The 16,718-nt window shown below is 41.0% G+C and overlaps 1 protein-coding gene across 14 annotated transcripts in view; it reads left to right on the forward strand.

Annotated features, from left to right (window-relative positions):
- The first annotated feature begins 210 nt into the window (after window positions 1–210).
- BAZ2B (bromodomain adjacent to zinc finger domain 2B) overlaps window positions 211–16,718 on the forward strand; it is a 132,333-nt gene continuing 115,825 nt past the window's right edge. For 4 of the 14 annotated variants that reach the window (XM_072040992.1, XM_072040995.1, XM_072040996.1 and 1 more), the window contains exon 1: window positions 7,084–7,228. The gene's annotated coding sequence lies outside the window, so the exon portion shown is untranslated. Of the gene's footprint in view, window positions 361–7,074; window positions 7,229–8,760; window positions 8,886–16,718 lie in introns of those variants that run through there. The other 10 variants (XM_038181748.2, XM_038181749.2, XM_027458190.3 and 7 more) reach the window with 8 other exon arrangements.

Below are 16,718 nucleotides of genomic sequence, written 5' to 3' on the forward strand. Positions count from 1 at the left end.
CCCCGGCCCCGGCCCCCTCATGGCGCTCGGCGAGGGGCCGCCTGAGCCGGCTGCCCGAGGTTAGACCAAGCTTGGCCAATCGTCGCGGGTGTTACTGGACGGCCAATCACCAGAGAGCTCTGGGCGGCCCGCCCCCGCCCCGCCCCGCCGGCCGTTGGCGCCGTGGCGCGTGGGAGCGTGTGGCGAGGCCCGGTGTCGGCGAGGCCCCTGCTCGGGGCGCTCCGAGCGTGCGGCCGGGCTGCTGGGCCTCGGGGAGCCTCGGGGAAGGGCAGCGGCGGGCAGCTGGGCGACAGCCCGCAAGGCCCTCGGCGGCGAGAAAGGTGCTGAGGCGCTTCCCGGCGCGGGACGGCGGGAGCCGCGGTAGGCCTCGCCCTGTGCGCCGACACGGGCGGTCAGGAGCCAGGGACGAGGCTGGAGGCGGGCTGGAGGCCGCCGAAGGGCTGAAAGTCGCAAGGAGGCCGCTGGGCGTAGCAGTGAGCTCCGTGGCTGTTCCCCCGTAGCAGAAAAGGAGACCGGACGTGGTGCACCTAGGTTATGCGGCTCTTGTGGGGCCTGTGGAGGTTGATTTTTACCTTTGGCGTTTTGTGAACGCGTGCAACCTTCTGTCCGTCAGGTGGTTGTATTACTTCATATTTAAGTAGGATTTGATGTTGAAATCCAAGACAAAGCACTGAAAACTTATTTTAGGGGTTATTGTTGGTGATGCAATGAAAAAAGAGGAGGTGTAACTTCTAAGGGTCATTGTTTTGCTTATCTTTACATTTGTTTTTCTCGTCAAGAGTAGCATTTATGATTTAGAGAAAAACTGAAAGATATTAATTGGTTGACATTGTCATGCTAAGGACATTCTTTGGAGATCAGACCCCTGTCTTCTGTATTTCCTTTTGCTTAATGATACAGTTGGAAAAGCCGTTATCCCAATGTCTTAATAGATGAGTCAGAGCCCTTTGACATATTGGGTAGTCTTTCTTTAACTATTTCACCAGCTATTGTAGCTGCCACATCTAATCAAATCAGTGAAGTTACCTGCAGCAGTGTAGTACCACGTTACGTTAAGTAGCTTTCTGAGAAGAAGTAGTAAACAGTGGCTTCTGTACTAAAAGGTACCAGGAGTTAATTTGATCAAAGTACTCGTATATCCTAGACGAATGGTGTCTTAGACTGTTTTTTTTTTCTTCCTTTCTGTCTTAATAAGCATATTTAAAAATACACTTAAATAAAGTACTTCAGTTTATTATTTAGGTTAGCTTTCTAGAAGTTACACTTTGTGTTATGTGTTTTCTATTTTATGGATACCTCTCTCAGTTCTTAAAAGGTAAGTGTGTGTACAGTGTCTTTAGCAATGCTATTTGCAAATGCAATTAGGATACCCCGATTGAAGATCTTGAAGCCTAATAATCGGAACTGCATAAGTAGGCATAGTTTGTGTGTCAAAACTAAAGGTTCTGTAGAAAAACAGATCTTGATTAAAGCAAATTTGGTCAACTTGAATCTGTTTAAAAAAAATACAGATACATCTCCAATGCTGCATTGGAGGGTGTTGAAAAGAAACACTGTGGTCTGTTTTAATAAACTAAAAATTAGCTGGACAATATGGATAAATTAAGTGTAACTTTTAAGGTAGCCAACTGCAAACTGTTATGACGTGGATAAAGCTATTCAAATCTTAAAACTTAAGCTAACGTATCTTTAATAGTTGAAGTGCTGCTTCAATTATTTTGTCAGTAAACACGTATTCAGAATAGTTTGTTTCAGTGTATGTTAGGTGTCTGTAGTATGTAACGTGCTGTGCTTTGAAATTAAGTTAATGAACAGTTAACAAAGTGAGCTGAACTTTTTGCAAGAGTTCTTAATCGTTGTGACCTGGCCAGATTCCAAGTTGTCTAATTACATAAGGTTATTTCCTGTTTAGCCTTAGTTACATGAGAGATGCCATCACTTCCTGTCCTAAGCTATTGTGTAGTTTTGGTGTCTGCTCTCTAACAGCTGTTGTACTCCACCCTGAAAGTGCCACTCTTCAGTGGTCGGTGTAATTAACGACAGATGCACTGAATTTTGAGGTGGGCTTTTTTGAACTCACGTGGTTAAAGAAGCAACAGGAGGAAAGGAAAACACTGCTTTGGTCAGGGAAAATTCTGCTTTGATTTTGATTCAGAACAAAGAGAGCGTTGGGTAAAGAAAATTACCTAAGCTGTTTAGTAAGAAATGTAATAGAGATACCTAGGGAAGGGGAAATGCTACGTGTCTCTAAATAGAGAAGGGGAGAGGAAAAAACGTATTTTTGGGAAGATGATAAAAGACTTGGAGTTGTAAGCTAGTATTTCCCTGTCTTATTCATTATAAAATGAGAATACCAGTACAAAGGGGACAAGTTGTGTTTGTTTTTTTTAAATCATCTTCAATAACACCAAAACCTTATTTTAGAAGGTTAATAGTATAATTATTTAGGTTAAACTGACATTGTTACTGCGTAAATAGAATTATGAAAATATTATTTTTATTTATGCTCCAGCCTTATAGATGAGAAAAGATGTGAAAGACGTTGGAGCAGTTACGGAAGGCAAGGCTTGGGTGTGAGACACTGCTAAAACAGAGTTGGCAGAATGAATCATTGATTTCTCTATCTTGTTAGAAGAGCAGGAATAGTCTTTAATAGTTGAATAATGAAGTAAAACGCAAACAACTTGTAGCTGCCATTGTCTCCTCTGATAGGAGGAGTCCACTTATTAATAAGTGTACTTGGTAAGTTGTGTGTAGTATGGGCTGATGCAGAAGCTACATAGGAAGGGTTTTTAGGCATTGATTGTGTGTGTTAAGTTGCAGATCCTCTGGAATTTCTTCTGTCATCTCGTCGTCAGATCATCTGACTTCAAATCTATATTCTCTGCAGATATTTACAGTCGTTTTTATGTGGATTCATTTGCCTCAGCACCTTTGCAAAGCTTTAGAAAATCTGCCTACAAACTGATTTTCTGCAATTAAAACAGGATTTCCTAGTGGGTGCTACTTAGAGTAGCAATCACATCAGTCCAGTTGAAAAGCTATTACGTTTGTTTTATGTAGTATGTAAACATAATTGTGCTTTTAAAGATTTGGGGGGCTCTTTGTCTTCCTGACCTCATCATTACAGCGAGGAGAGTTAGATCCTCATTTGAGCATGCTGGGATGACGTCTTAAAACCAGGTGTATAAGAGCATAAGGCCAGGAGTGTTTAGGTGTGTTAACCTATATACGTGGCCCTCGGAGAGTGATAGCGTAGTATCTGTGGTGCCAAAAGTATCTGTGATGAGAGTAAACCCCTTAAACGTAGAGTAAATTAAGCACAAAGGGAGTGCTTTTAACTGGTTTACACTGTTAAAGCTTTTGAATGTGAAGTTTTTAAACACAACTTGACCTTCAGAATTGAGTGATTTACTAAGACTTTTTAAGAAGATTGACCTTTTTTTGAGTAACAGCACACTTTGAGTGTTAAATGCTTCTACCCTTCATCAGAGGAATGGCTAGTCATACCAACCTTGCAAAAACTTTTCTTTGATGGTAACTTTCTATTGATCCTAACTGTATGTCGAGTTTGTCTTAACATATTTTATAATAATAATATATTTATAACATTTTATAATATCTTATAATAAAATATGTGCTTGGTGAACCCTTCCCCAGGACACCTGTTAACAAAAGCATATAGTATAGTGTCTAACCTTCAGAGAGTATTGGATGACTGGAACAGGGTATCTTAGAGGTGTCTGAGACGTGTGAATGTTTTTGTGAGTCTTACCTTTACTTTGCTGACCTTAGCGCACAGCCATTCAAGTAGATGAACTGTCACAGATGGAGGGTTGTAAACCTGTGCTGCCAGCATGTGAGTAGGGGTGGGGAAGAGAGGAACCTCTTAAACCGGCTTTGCCTTTGGGGAGATCGCAACAGTGAACTCCATCTACATAGTCCTGTAGGAATTTTGGGCTTGTCCTCCCAGACGAGTATGTATGTGATGATCTTTTAGCACATAAATGATCGTAGTGGTATCAGTGTAATTATCCAAATGTATAAGGTTATATGCCTATAAATACAAAGCCTGTTTTTTTTTTCCTCCCATTTCACCAATGAAATTTATGAATGCATTAATTTATGAATGCAGGTAGCTCAAGAAATAGTAATGATAAGATCAATAAGCATAAGAAAAGACAAGTGAAACTACAAAACCATATGCTGATATATATATATATATATATATATTTATGGCACTTACACTGGAAACCTAAAAGGAATTTCAAGTCTATGTTTGCAATTAATTTGTCATACAAAGAAATAAAAAGAAACAAGAATACTTTTTTAAATACAGTATATTTCCTGCAGTTTGAATTTCCTCTTTTTGAATTGAGAATTACAGCTTTTAATATTGCCAGGGAGACAACAGACAGATTTGGAGTCCAGGAACACTTCTGATTTAATAGTTACTCAGTCTAAATACATTGGTAGCATCCACTAACAAAAAATTCTATTGAATAATTATTAAAAAAAAAAAGTAAATTTCTTAATCTAAAATAAGAATTATAAAATGAGTTTCACAGTACTAAAACAGTTTTTTTTTTCCATTGTAACCAATGAAAAAACATCTTTAACCATTTTGTGGTGTAAGCTGCAAGATACTGTGTAGTGACCTAAAGCTGTTTTGTTTGAGGGCAAAATTAATATTCAGTGCAATGAGAAAGGCATTGCTCATATTTTTTATTTTGACATTAGATACATCATAGTGGTTTTAATTTGGATTGCTGACTTCGCTTTGTGAAGAGTAGTATGTCTTGAGCTCTGTGGATCTGTATTCAAGTAGATGAAATTCTGTCCTGCTGAGCATTACAGAAAACCAAGATTACAGAACACTCTCTGAACATACGTCTGCTTTTCAAAAGATACTATGGTTTGGCTTACTAATATAAAACATGCTTAGAGTAGTTATTTTGAGTAGCAGTAATAAGAGTAGATACTAGAATTTATTTGAAACATTACAGGCAGAGTTATTGTGTGTGTGTGTGTGTATATATATAGATATATAAACCAGTAAATTTGATTGCGAGATATCTAAACCCATTGTTCATCTCCCCTTATTATAAAATCCTGTTATCTCTTAAGTGACAATATTACCGTCTTGGAAAATGTATGAGTTCTTGATTCATAACATTCTGAGCAAAACAGCTATTTATTGTATTCATTCTTACCCCACATTTTTTTTTTTTCTGAAGAACAGTATTAGCAAATTTTGAGGTTAGAGAGGTACTGACCCAATCAAACACATACAGAGCTTGGCCTCTGAGTTAATTAAATATGGGTTAATAACATATTATAAGGAAATCATTGTCCTTATTACAGTTATTAGGTAGTTAGTCAAATTATAGCTTCAAAGGAATGCAGAGCATGGAGAACTCAGGACTAAATTATGCATTTGAACCTTAGGCCAGCTTTTACTGTTGAGACAGTTTTCTGCTAAGAGAAATTGTGTGTCATCGAAATTAAATGCCTTTCTGAGGATGGAAGGTTCCAGTTTTTAATGAAATTACGGAGTGTGGTGTAGCGAAATGATTAAAATCTGTATTCCGGGAATGTGGCAGAGAAAAAAAATCAATAAATGTTAGCAAACCTTTGCTGCCTGACATGAATCCTGGGAATGAAATAAACTAGTACAAAAATAACAATTAAAAACGTATCAGCACATTAATTTATTTAGCGTGAGTCTCATGAGACATCATCTTCGCTAATTTTTAGCATACATTGTACTGTGTAATGGGAAGCTTTCTTTTCTCCTATCTGTATTAGGCAGCATTTTTGCCCTTCCCCCAGTGTCCCTGCATCGCAATCATTGTGCTTGCACTTATTATGTTACAAATGACCGAGGTAAGGCTGACATTCTCATTGCATGCAAAAAGAGCTGCTCTGCCAAGCTTTTTTTCCCCCTAATGAAGCAGCTTTGTGAAATCTCCCCATGTGTTAATACTAATGAAGATCCTCCAGCACAATTAAAATCACAGCCAGAGGCTGAAGAGGAAACAGAAAACAATGGCATCTTTCTGCATGTACATATTTCTTTGTGCTGAGATCAGCTTTATTTAGAAATAATGTTGATTTCAAAAATGCTCGTATGCAGCAAACGAGCCGAACATATTTTTGAGTTCTTCATGTGCAATTTTAAGTATCTCGTACTGAGAAAATGCACTCATTGTGTTGTGGTATAACTTTAAGTCTATGCTGTTATGGTTTATGGAGAGCAATGCCTTGGCTCTTGAAGCGTACTTTAACCCCGGCTGAGTTTGAGACTGTGCCAAAGAAAGGAAAAAAAGGGGATACCACGTGTGTGGATGGAGGACTCGTTGGAGGGAAGCACAGGCTTCTCTCCTCGTTCACAAATAACCCTGGCTAGGTAGTTTATTAACAAAAAAATGGCGTTAAAAAGCAACCTTGTGTCAATAGCTAGTGAATTTTAAGTTCAACGTGACGTGAACTTAATCTCCTGCCCGTCTTATCTTAGTGTAACATAAATTTCACTTATGTAGTTCCCGTGAAGTATGAACGGTGAGCGGTGCTTCCACACGCAACTCCCGATTTGCTCGGCTTCTCCCTTTGAGGAGACGGGTCGCCTTTTTTCCAGTCGATGGCCACTGTTTGTAGCAGAGCATCTTTTGGTTTTCTTCAAGCCCGGACTTCATCTGCAGTGCAAGATGCCGCGTTGGTACTCGGGGAGGGGAGGGGAGGGGGGGATGCCGCCTTCGTGCCCCGAGCAGGCAGTCGGTCGCCAAAAGGGGCCGGGGGGCGGGCTGGCGGGCGCCCTTTTGTCGCGCTTCGGCGAGCGGCGGCCGCGTGCAACTTTTCCTCAGCGCCGGGCGCGGAGCGGCGCGGGGGCTGCGCCTGGCGGCCGGCCCGCAGCTCGCTGCCCCGCGGCCCCGGCGGCCCCGGCCCGGAGCCGTGACGCGCCCCGCGCCCCCCGCTGCCGGCCGCGGCCGCGCGCGACTTTGGCGGGCGGCGGGGGAGCCGCGGCGTGACGTCACTCCCGGCCGGCGGGCCCCAGCCAACCTCGCCGAGCCGCCGGCCTCGCCCGGCGCCGCGCGCGCCCCCGGCGCCGCGCGCGCCCCCGCCCGCTCCGCGGGGCCGCGCGCGGCTCCCGGCAGCGCTGGGCAGGGGACGCCTTCCGGCACGCGCAGCCCGGCGCCGGGCAGCGGGCAGAGCTCTCCCGGCCGCGGAGGTGAGGCGGCGCGGGGGGAGGGGGTGCGTGTGCGTGTCGGGGGGTCCTCGGGAGGAGCCGGGCCGCGGCGCGCTGCGGGGCCGAGCCGCGGGGGGCTCCGCGCGGGGAGCCTCGGCCGGCGCCCGCCCGCCTCGCCGCCGGGCCCCGCGGAGCGGGTCGCGCCTTTGTTGAGCGGGGCCGGGGCCGCGGCCGTGCGCCCCCGCGGGGCCCTGCCCGGCCCGCGCCGCCGGGACCGGGCCGCGGTGGAGGCGGCCGTCGCCGGGCGTCCCGGGACGGGGCGGGGGCGCCGGGGTCCCGCGCGGCTTCCAACTTGGCAGCCGGTGTCCGGCCGGGCCGCGCCGGTCACCTCCCTGCCGGGCGGCTGCCGGCGGCCCTTTGTGTGGCGCGGCGCCCGCCGCCGCCCCCCACCCCCGGCGCTGCCCCGCGGCCCCCGGCCCCGCCGGCCGCGGCTGTCAGGCCCGACCCCGGCGGTGCGCGGAGCGGCGCGGGGTGGGCGGCGGGGAGCCGGCGGCGGGCGCGATCGGCGCCCCGGCACGGGCGGCGCCGGGCCCCCGCCTCCCCCGCGGCTCCCGGCGCGGCCGAGGCTCCTGGGCGGCGGGAGGGCGGCGGGGCGCGGGGTCGGCCGGCGGCGGCAGCGGGACCGGGAGCGAGAGCGGGAGCGGCCGGGAGCGGGCGCGGGACCGGGAGCGGGCCCTGCCGCCGCCGCCTTCCTTTGTGCGCTTCGGTCCCTGACGGAGGGAGACGGGCAGCTGCGTCCCTGGACCGAGTTGTTGAAATTTATCCCTTTGTGTATATTACAATATCCTCCATTTTTCCTGCCCTCTAAACAACGAGCCTCTCGCCATCTTGGGCAGTTTGTTATTCCCGAGTCTGTCCTGGCCGGCTCTGTTAAGGGGAATATGTGGAAACCCTGAAAGTCTTTCAGGATGAGACTCGAAGTTTAGGAAATGTTACAGGGACAGACAGTGACGTCATGTAAAGTTTAAGGAGAATTTTTCCAAGAGCGTGCACTTTCCCCTGGAATTCATCCCGATCTCAACCACACTTTAAAGAGAAGGGTTCCTGGCTGAGCTTGCACGTCCAGGGGACAGTAAGAGTGCGTTCCTTTGCTACCTTTGTAACAGGTAGAGAAAAAAATATGATTTTGATTATTCCCTCTCCCCTCCCTTTTTTTTTTTTTTGTCCCAGGCTTTCAGTATTGAATTTCTAATTCTTACTCAATTGTTTTCGTGTTTAAAAAAAAAAATCCAAACTTACGTGAAATAAAAAAAAATAATAATCAGGAGACCTATTTATATTTATGGAAATTATTTATCGAAGGTGAAAAACTTGGTCCAGAATCTTCCTTGAGGAATAAAGAGTTTGTAGCTGGGATGAGGAACATGGAAATACACCATTTTTCCATTTTGATGTGACACATTTTGGAGGCTTATTTGGAAGCAACAGATATTTTAAGCTGTACTGTTAAAAGGTTCCTCTTGGAAAATATCTCTCTATATACGTATTACACGTAGTTTGGGTTTATGTTGCAGATGCTATATAACACGGACAGTAAAGTGTAGCTACTGTGCTGAATTCAATACAAAAAAAAACAACCCTCTTTCACTGCTGGCTATCAGGACTGTGTCAACTGTTACGAAAAGGGAAACGACAAAAGGTAGTGTTATAATTTACTTCTCAGTTACACTTTTTTTTTAACATCTCATAAGTTTCCATGGTCACATGGTAATTCTGGGTAAAACACTGCATAATTGATAAGGAAAACCTGTTGTAGGTAAAGTTCCATTTTTTCATTCTTTTTCCTGTACTCGGCTTACTTGCTGCATATTTACAGTAACACTAATGAGAACATGAAACTGCCTGTATTTAATTTGCATTTCCTTTGTCTTCAAGGGTGGGAAAAGCATTGACAACAGTTAACCTAGAAAGAAAGAGGAATAGCTGTTAGTACATAAAGACTTTTTCTAACCAAGTTGGTATTGAATAATGTATTGTATTTACGGTATCCTAAAAGTCATGTTGGAAGAAATATCAAATATTTACCACAATGTGTGCCTCTTTTTTTTTTTTTTTTTTTTAATGCATTAGAAAGAATGGCAGAATTGCCTTGTTTGCCAGCAACATGAACCATGAACCTTAGGTAGATGAAAACGTTGAAACAGTTAAAAGCACGTAGAACAGATGGCTCTAAATTATACATGCAGCAAAGGTCTTAGAAGATGTGGCAGATTACAAATGGTGAGCAACAGAGGATAAGCGGTTTCAGAAAATTATAGTTACGATATTTGATGTCTTGTACCTGTATAATAAACTGTGCGTACTTTTTGTCACAGTGCTGCAAAAGCAATAATCTACATAAGAAAATGGTAGCTGAGGTAATTTTTGTGAAGTGTATATAGAGGAAACACTAAGAATTGTTAAGGGATCTCTGATGATAAAGAAATATTGTTCTCTTCAAGCAGTTTTGTTTTTTTTGTACTTGTAGCAATTCCTTGTAAACAGTGGAGCATTAATACTGTGTTGCGTTAAAGTTCTTCATAAATAGAACCCTTTGAATAGCAAAAAACAAAACCAAAAACACCTTCTTTAGAGAATCTGTCAATGCATCCCTTTCAGTACTGACTCAAAGTTATTTCTGAACGGCACAAAGTTTTGTGACTAATGTATAGCAGTAGTAGACTAGAATTGCACTGCTGGTATTTATCATCCTACTTTCTTTTTTTTTTTATTATTATAAATGAAGCTAAATCCCGATGTATTGGTTTCTTTTCAGTTCAGTGTTTTCAGAAAAATTACTTGTAAGTCATTTTTGTAGACCGTTGTAGGTTGTCAATTACATTGTAAATTTATTTGAACAGTGTTAGGGGAAAGACAATACATGCTTAGTGATTCTGGGGAGAAAGATGTTTATGAAAATCAGCTAAGATGCCTAGAATTTTCAAAGGATAAATTGTCACTATTTTTTATATTATGCAGGGAATAAGTGATTGTTTGTCATTTCAGTGGTTAGTCGTTATTTTCAGTAATTATTTAATCTTTATGCTGACCTTACGGTGAGAAGAAATTGCTACAAGACACATTTCTGTCTTGTGAGATGCTGAAAATGCCAATAAGAAAGTAATGGAAGTCCTTCTAGGGCCTGTTGCCCTTTCTCTCATTTTCTTTGCATATTTATTATAGAACTGCAGTGTAAAGGAACAGATGTTTTGGAAAACATCCTGATGTGTTGCTTTTTCTTATGGGAGTGTATAACTGTTCCTTCTGATGCATCGACTTGACAGCTGGTTGATTTCATGGAGCTGCTAAGAAGCCATTAGTGGTGTCATTGAATTGAAACAGAACAGTCACTCCCAGCTTGAACTGCATTTGTTAGTGTCTTTGCAACTTCAGTGTTCTTACACAAGATGTGGAATAGCGCAGTTGCAGAGAAGGGGAGGGAGGTTCATGCTCTGTCTCATCTCCCCGAATTAGTGGTAGGGAGGTGTCAGTAGTATTTGACTACTTTTAGTTTTATAAGATGCTTACTATGGCATATGCAGTATTTTGAGGGCTAAGATCTGGTGTATTGTGAGGCATAGTTAACACAACCAAAAATGCAATGTCTTCTACACTCACACACTGATACATTAAGGGCATCCCACAGTTCAAGTTACTTCATGGTGATATTTTTGTCCCTAATACAGGTTTCTTTAAAGACCTTTTACTTCTTGGTGCTAAATAGGAGGGGAAAAAATAAAATAAACCTCTTAGAATGTAGTTGTTTTTCTCAGAGAAAAATGTAATACAGACTTGGAATAAAGATGTAACATAGTACTGAGCATCTTTTATTTTTTTTCTTTAAAAAAAAAAAGCGAGCAAGTATTCTAATAGAAGATATCAGAAGAATGGTACTTTGTGTTTATGTCATTTAGCTAATTTGGCCCAGTGAAGATTTCCTAGTCAGTTTTCTTTGAAGTATGGTACAACTTTTGAGTTGTTTTACTGCAGTACATTCAGTAAATGATGTCATGCCATGTTTTAAGCTAGTTTGTGTTCATAATTACGTCAGTATTTCTTCTGATGGCAGGCATCAAGGACAGCAGTGGTTTCTGTGATTATTTACTCTAGATCATCTTAAACATTGACAAAGTGGAATAAATGTATCAGTCAAATATTTTAAAGAAATTAGATATTTCTGATGAGGGTAGCCTGATGCAGAATCCAAGATATAGGTAGAGCTGATCTTTTCCATTTCACAAAAAAAAAAAAAAAAAAAAAAAAAGACATCCTATGCTGTAAGAGAGACGTATGGTTTTTATTTTATTTTTTATGCTGCTACATTTCAGATTAAAAGTCATTTTACTGTGTTTTTACTGTGCAAGGGTTGAATGAAAAAGTGCATCTTTATTGGGGGTTGGGGGAGTTGAAGTCATTTCCTGCTTACTCTTTGGGATGAGGAACGGGATCAAGGGTACTGTATTAGAAAAATTAGAGAAAGTAAATCCTCCCCACCCAATTTTACCTGCTTTAAAGAAAAAATCGGCCAGAGGTGAGTCACCACTTCTCATTTTAGTTTCTTAGTACTTTTGTGAAGGTGAGAAAGTATTGGTTTCACTGTTGGACTCTGATTTACGTAAGGATTTAGTCTTTTACCACCGTCATAAGAAGTTGATGGTAGAGGTGAAAGATAAGCTGTCTTCACTGACTACTCTATAGCATGACTAGTAGGTACTTCTCGAAAACTGAAATGCCTGTGGTTTGTTAGTTTGAGAAGTTGCTGCCTGATTGCTTAAGTTGACTGTTGTTTTTTAAAAAAAAAAAGGGCCCATATTTTCATCTAGTGTCTGTGGAATGGTGATGTATTTTTCACCTTAAAAGTATTTTTTACCTTAAAAATGTATGATTAAGAGCCCAAGTAATAACATAGAAAATCTAATACAAATAGCACACCACTTCATCTAATAGATGAATTCAAGTCTTGCCTTTTTTTTTTTTATCCTTTCCTCTGCCCTAAACTTACACCTGCGTAATGCCCTGGTCTTCAGACATTCTTTACCAGATAACTAATAAAAATACTCAATGTACTTTTTAAAATCTGTATCAGACTTTTCCTTTCTAGAAAGAAAATAATCCAAAAAATACCTAATTTTACAGTGTGATTTCTTTCCTTCACCTTTCCTCGAGAAATAGTGACTATATTGCTGTGGTAGCATTTAATGAGACCACCAGGTGAAAGAAATGCTCCTGGTGAGGAAGTCTTGTTTGCAGTTTTATAATGTAGCAAAAAGGAAAGGAGGTTTTCCCTGCTTGCTTTAAAAGAATCAATTTATACATTTGACATAATTCCTAATAGTAATAAAAAAAAATTCTCTTTATGTGGATGTTTTTCTTTTTCAGATCGGAGGGGAAAAGACAAATATCAAAGAAAGTATCCATTTTAAAATTTACCTAATGGCATGTGATATCTCAGATGAGTCTCTGAAAAGTATGGGCTTGCAAAAAAGATAGATTAGGCTTGTCAGTATCCCTGCCCTTTCCAAAGGGGGATGCTTGTTGTCACTGACAGGAGATCTTCCCCTTTGCCTTCCTACTCACGCCCATCCTGAATGTCCTTTGCTGGGTTTAAAGGACACATGACACTTTTCACTTGATGTAGGTCAGGCATTGTAACGAACTGAATGGGTTAAGCCTTGATAGTTTGCCAGAAGAGATTGCAGAGATTTAGGTAGCCCCTGAGGGGATCATCATACAAAACCTTAAACAAGTAAACATGTAAAGGCACCACCTGAAAACGTTATCTACCTGATGGAGTGTTTACTATTGTGAATAGTCCCATTGAAACCGATGGGAGTGCTGAGTGTAAGGACTGGTCACCAGAAGAGCAAGTAGATTTAGAAATAATATCATGACTGTCAGACCATGTCATCTTGGAGCCTCAGAACTCAGGAGCTGTTGGAAGGGATGGCAAGGAATTTTCTTTTATGAACAGAAACCCTTACTAGTGTGCTCTTGCAAGTTAGAGGCAGCATAAGCTAGATTTTTTTCAGAATATTTATTCAATATGATGGTACAGTGGTACAAAATACTCTGCCTATCTGTTGTTGATTTGGAATCTATGAAGATTCAGTCTTGGATGAGAAGCTAAAACTTTGAAATCTTCTAGGGAGTTGTTTTTTTTCCCCTTCACTTAGAATATGTAACTAATAAATCTCGATTATGACATTATTAACCAATTTGTATTGAGAAACTTACGCGTTTTCAGTGCTGAAATATTCTATTAAACAGTGTCTTGCATTTTATCAGATTACTATTTTAAAATAGTGGTTGTTGTTGGGTATCCAAATATAATCAGGGGAAAAAAACAAAAACCAACAACCATAACCTCCTCTTCAGTCCTCAGCGTTTTCTTGCACGAGAGAAATCCAGTTTGATGATGATTATTGCAGTGGTCCATCTGATGTGTAGTGATGTAATTGTGTGGATTTTGCCCCATTTTCTGTTCTTACACCTTTCCACAAGGATGCACTCATTAATCAAAGACGCTGCACTCCTGCTGAGGGCAGAGAGGTTCATCAAAATTGGCAGCCAGTTTGGTGTAAAGAATGGTGTAGTGAAGCTCTTAACGTGCTGGGACATAAATAAATCTAAGGTCTTTGTATGCAAACCCTGGAGGTTAATACTGTATAATTCAATGTCCTGTCTTTGTTTTTATGATTGATGTTTTAAAATGTTTGAAGCATGATGCAAGCCTAGGAGGTCAGGGCTGACAATGTGATTGGCTGAAGCAAAGAAGTGTCAGCTTGGCTTAGACTTTTTTTTTCTTTCCGTACTTTTTTGCTGGGAGATAATTGTTGTACTGCCTGAGCTGTTATAGGAAAGTTCTAGAGATTGACAACCCCTGCTGTGATAATGGACTTAGTGCATGAAATGCCAGTAGCGTGGTCCTATTTGTTCTGAAGCTTTACTGCTATTTGTATCCTTAACAGAGCTAACGTGTAGAACAAGCAAAAACTACTGGGATTTCTCTGTAGAAATAGTGCTGGGATTTGGCTTTAACATGGATTGCTTGCATATTCTTAATTTAAGAACAGCTGGTTGGAGCAAGCACATAGTCATTTGCAAGCTATTATAAACCATTCCAGTCACACATGGAGGCTGTGATTGAGGTTTTTTTTTTTATTGATCTACCTGCATTTGAAACCTAGTCACTGCAGCCACAGAGGCCTTTCATTTCAGCCAAGCTTGCAACACAGAACAGCCTCAATATTAAATATTCAATTCTAAGAAAATGTTGAATGATAAAATGTGAGCTTTAGAGAAACAAAATGTAAGGGTCAGCAGTGATGCGCATCTTAAATAACAATTGTTTATGTAAAGCAGCCTAAAAAAATAACATCAACCAACTGCTGTAGTCCTTTGATTTCTTTTAGTTTTCCAAATAAGATATCATTAGACTTACCCAAGGTTACACTGGTAAAACTAATTGCTGAAATATGCTGTTTTAATGCATTGTGTGCCCAGTGCTTTTGGAGGGAAAGCCAGAAATATGAAATGTGATTACATTGCACAAAATGGTGGTGTAATAAGCACAGCCTGTAAATAAATTCTTACTTTGTATGTGTGGAACCAGGAAGATGGGAAGCCATTAAGGAAGGTTCCTTAATGTGTTAGTCAGTCAGTTAAAAATACCTGGAGGAGGACATACAGGCCTGAAAGATGGTCTAGTTTTTCAAGCTTTATTAGTTGATTTAATAAAAGATACAATCTCTCCCTACAGCTGTGTTTCGTGTTTTTTTTTTCTTTTTTTTTTTTTTAAGTACTTATAGCACTTTTAAAAAGGCTAACCATAAGAAATGTAAAGTAGTGCTTTTCCATTGCAGCACTGATCATTTTTCATCCTTGGATTTACCCTAAAGCATCTCATTGCTTCTCTTCGATGTTGATGAAAGAGCTAGATCAGAGATAATAGTTAAGACTACAGCTGTGTGGTTTAGGAGAAAAGTGAGGCAGAAGAGCAGAGTGCTCCATAGTTCCATTATAAAGCACAGTTTTAAGAGCTTTCAAAGCAAAGAGAATTCCTCTGTTGTCTTATTTAGCTAGTCTAATATTAGAAACAATAGGGTGCCCATTTTTTCTCTTTAAAGGAAATTACTTTAAGGAGGGCTCTAAAGAAGTGAAATGGATGCTTTGAGCCCTCTCTTTTTTTTTTTTAGTGGAAACACTGAATGGGAGTAGTCTACTTAGTAATCATTGACAATCAGAACACAACAGTGGACAGTAACTGAAATGTTCTCACCATTTTGTGGGTATAAGGCAGTGCTGAAAGGATACCGTCCCAAGGAAAGTGTGATTGAAACAATTGTCTGAGAAGTGGGAAGAAAGTTGAGATCCATTTTCCTGTATAAAAACAATGAAAGGGTGTAGATTATTGTACCGTTGAACGGCATAAAAATAATGGATTTTCTTCTTCTTGTGTTCAGAGCTTTTGTGTATTAGTACTGAATAATTTGAAAAAATTACAGCAATACATTCCATCAATTCTCCATTGTTCTGACACCTTAGTAGAGAAAACACTGATTGTCAATCATACCTTGAACATAGTGGAGAAAGATTTGGAACATGGGGTTTAAGCAAAGTGGGTGGATGGGACAGCAATTGCTGTCTTTTTAAGAGGTGCTTTCAGATTTGTATTCCTAAGACCTCAGTGTCATCTTCACTAAGACAAATGCATTTTCGAACAAGAGTGGGAAGTATTGATTCTATAGTTAGTCTTGTCCAGAGGGTTTTCATGAGCTGTTTCTTATGACTGTAGGAAGAAGTCTGTTGATCATGGAATGGAGTAGTCAAACAGCATGCTGGGAAGGAAGGGAACTTGAAGATAAAACTAAAGCGAAGGGCACTAACTAGTAACTGCAATTGTTACAAGTAATCACTTGTAAAAATGCACTATTTTCCCTGGTGTAAGGAACTAAAAGGAATAGATTATACCAGTAACTTCTTTTTTAATGGTGTATATAGCAGCTTGGAATACTTCCATGAATTTTTGGAAAGGTTTTCTGTATGTCAACCTGCTCCTGATTCTTAAGGTATATTGGTGATCTGTTGACAAGTCTCGAAGATGCCAGTAAACTTTTGGTGTTAATTGTTATGTTGTTGCGGATATATAGCATATTGCAAAGTTTACTATGTTGATATAAGTGGTTTATTCAAAGATACAATTAAGTGTAGACTTTTTTTTTCAGTTGTATGAATTAATTGTATATTTTGAGAGATCTGTTAGTAACATAATGCCTGTATCATCCGAACAGGCGTGTATTTTTTATTTCTTTGTCTCTATATGCTTTATTTACATAATTTATTGTAGTTTTGGTATCTTGTAGAGTGCTTAGTATAAATACAGGAGCAGTCACATAGTGCAGTGATCTGTTTTGTCTGTTTTAGGAAAAGTTTAAAATGCAGTTTAGTGGGATCTCTAACACAGTTAGGAAAGCTGAGTGACTTAATTTGCTTC

Source organism: Anas platyrhynchos, chromosome 7 (assembly GCF_047663525.1).
Source record: "Anas platyrhynchos isolate ZD024472 breed Pekin duck chromosome 7, IASCAAS_PekinDuck_T2T, whole genome shotgun sequence".
In the NCBI taxonomy this organism is placed as follows: domain Eukaryota; kingdom Metazoa; phylum Chordata; class Aves; order Anseriformes; family Anatidae; genus Anas; species Anas platyrhynchos.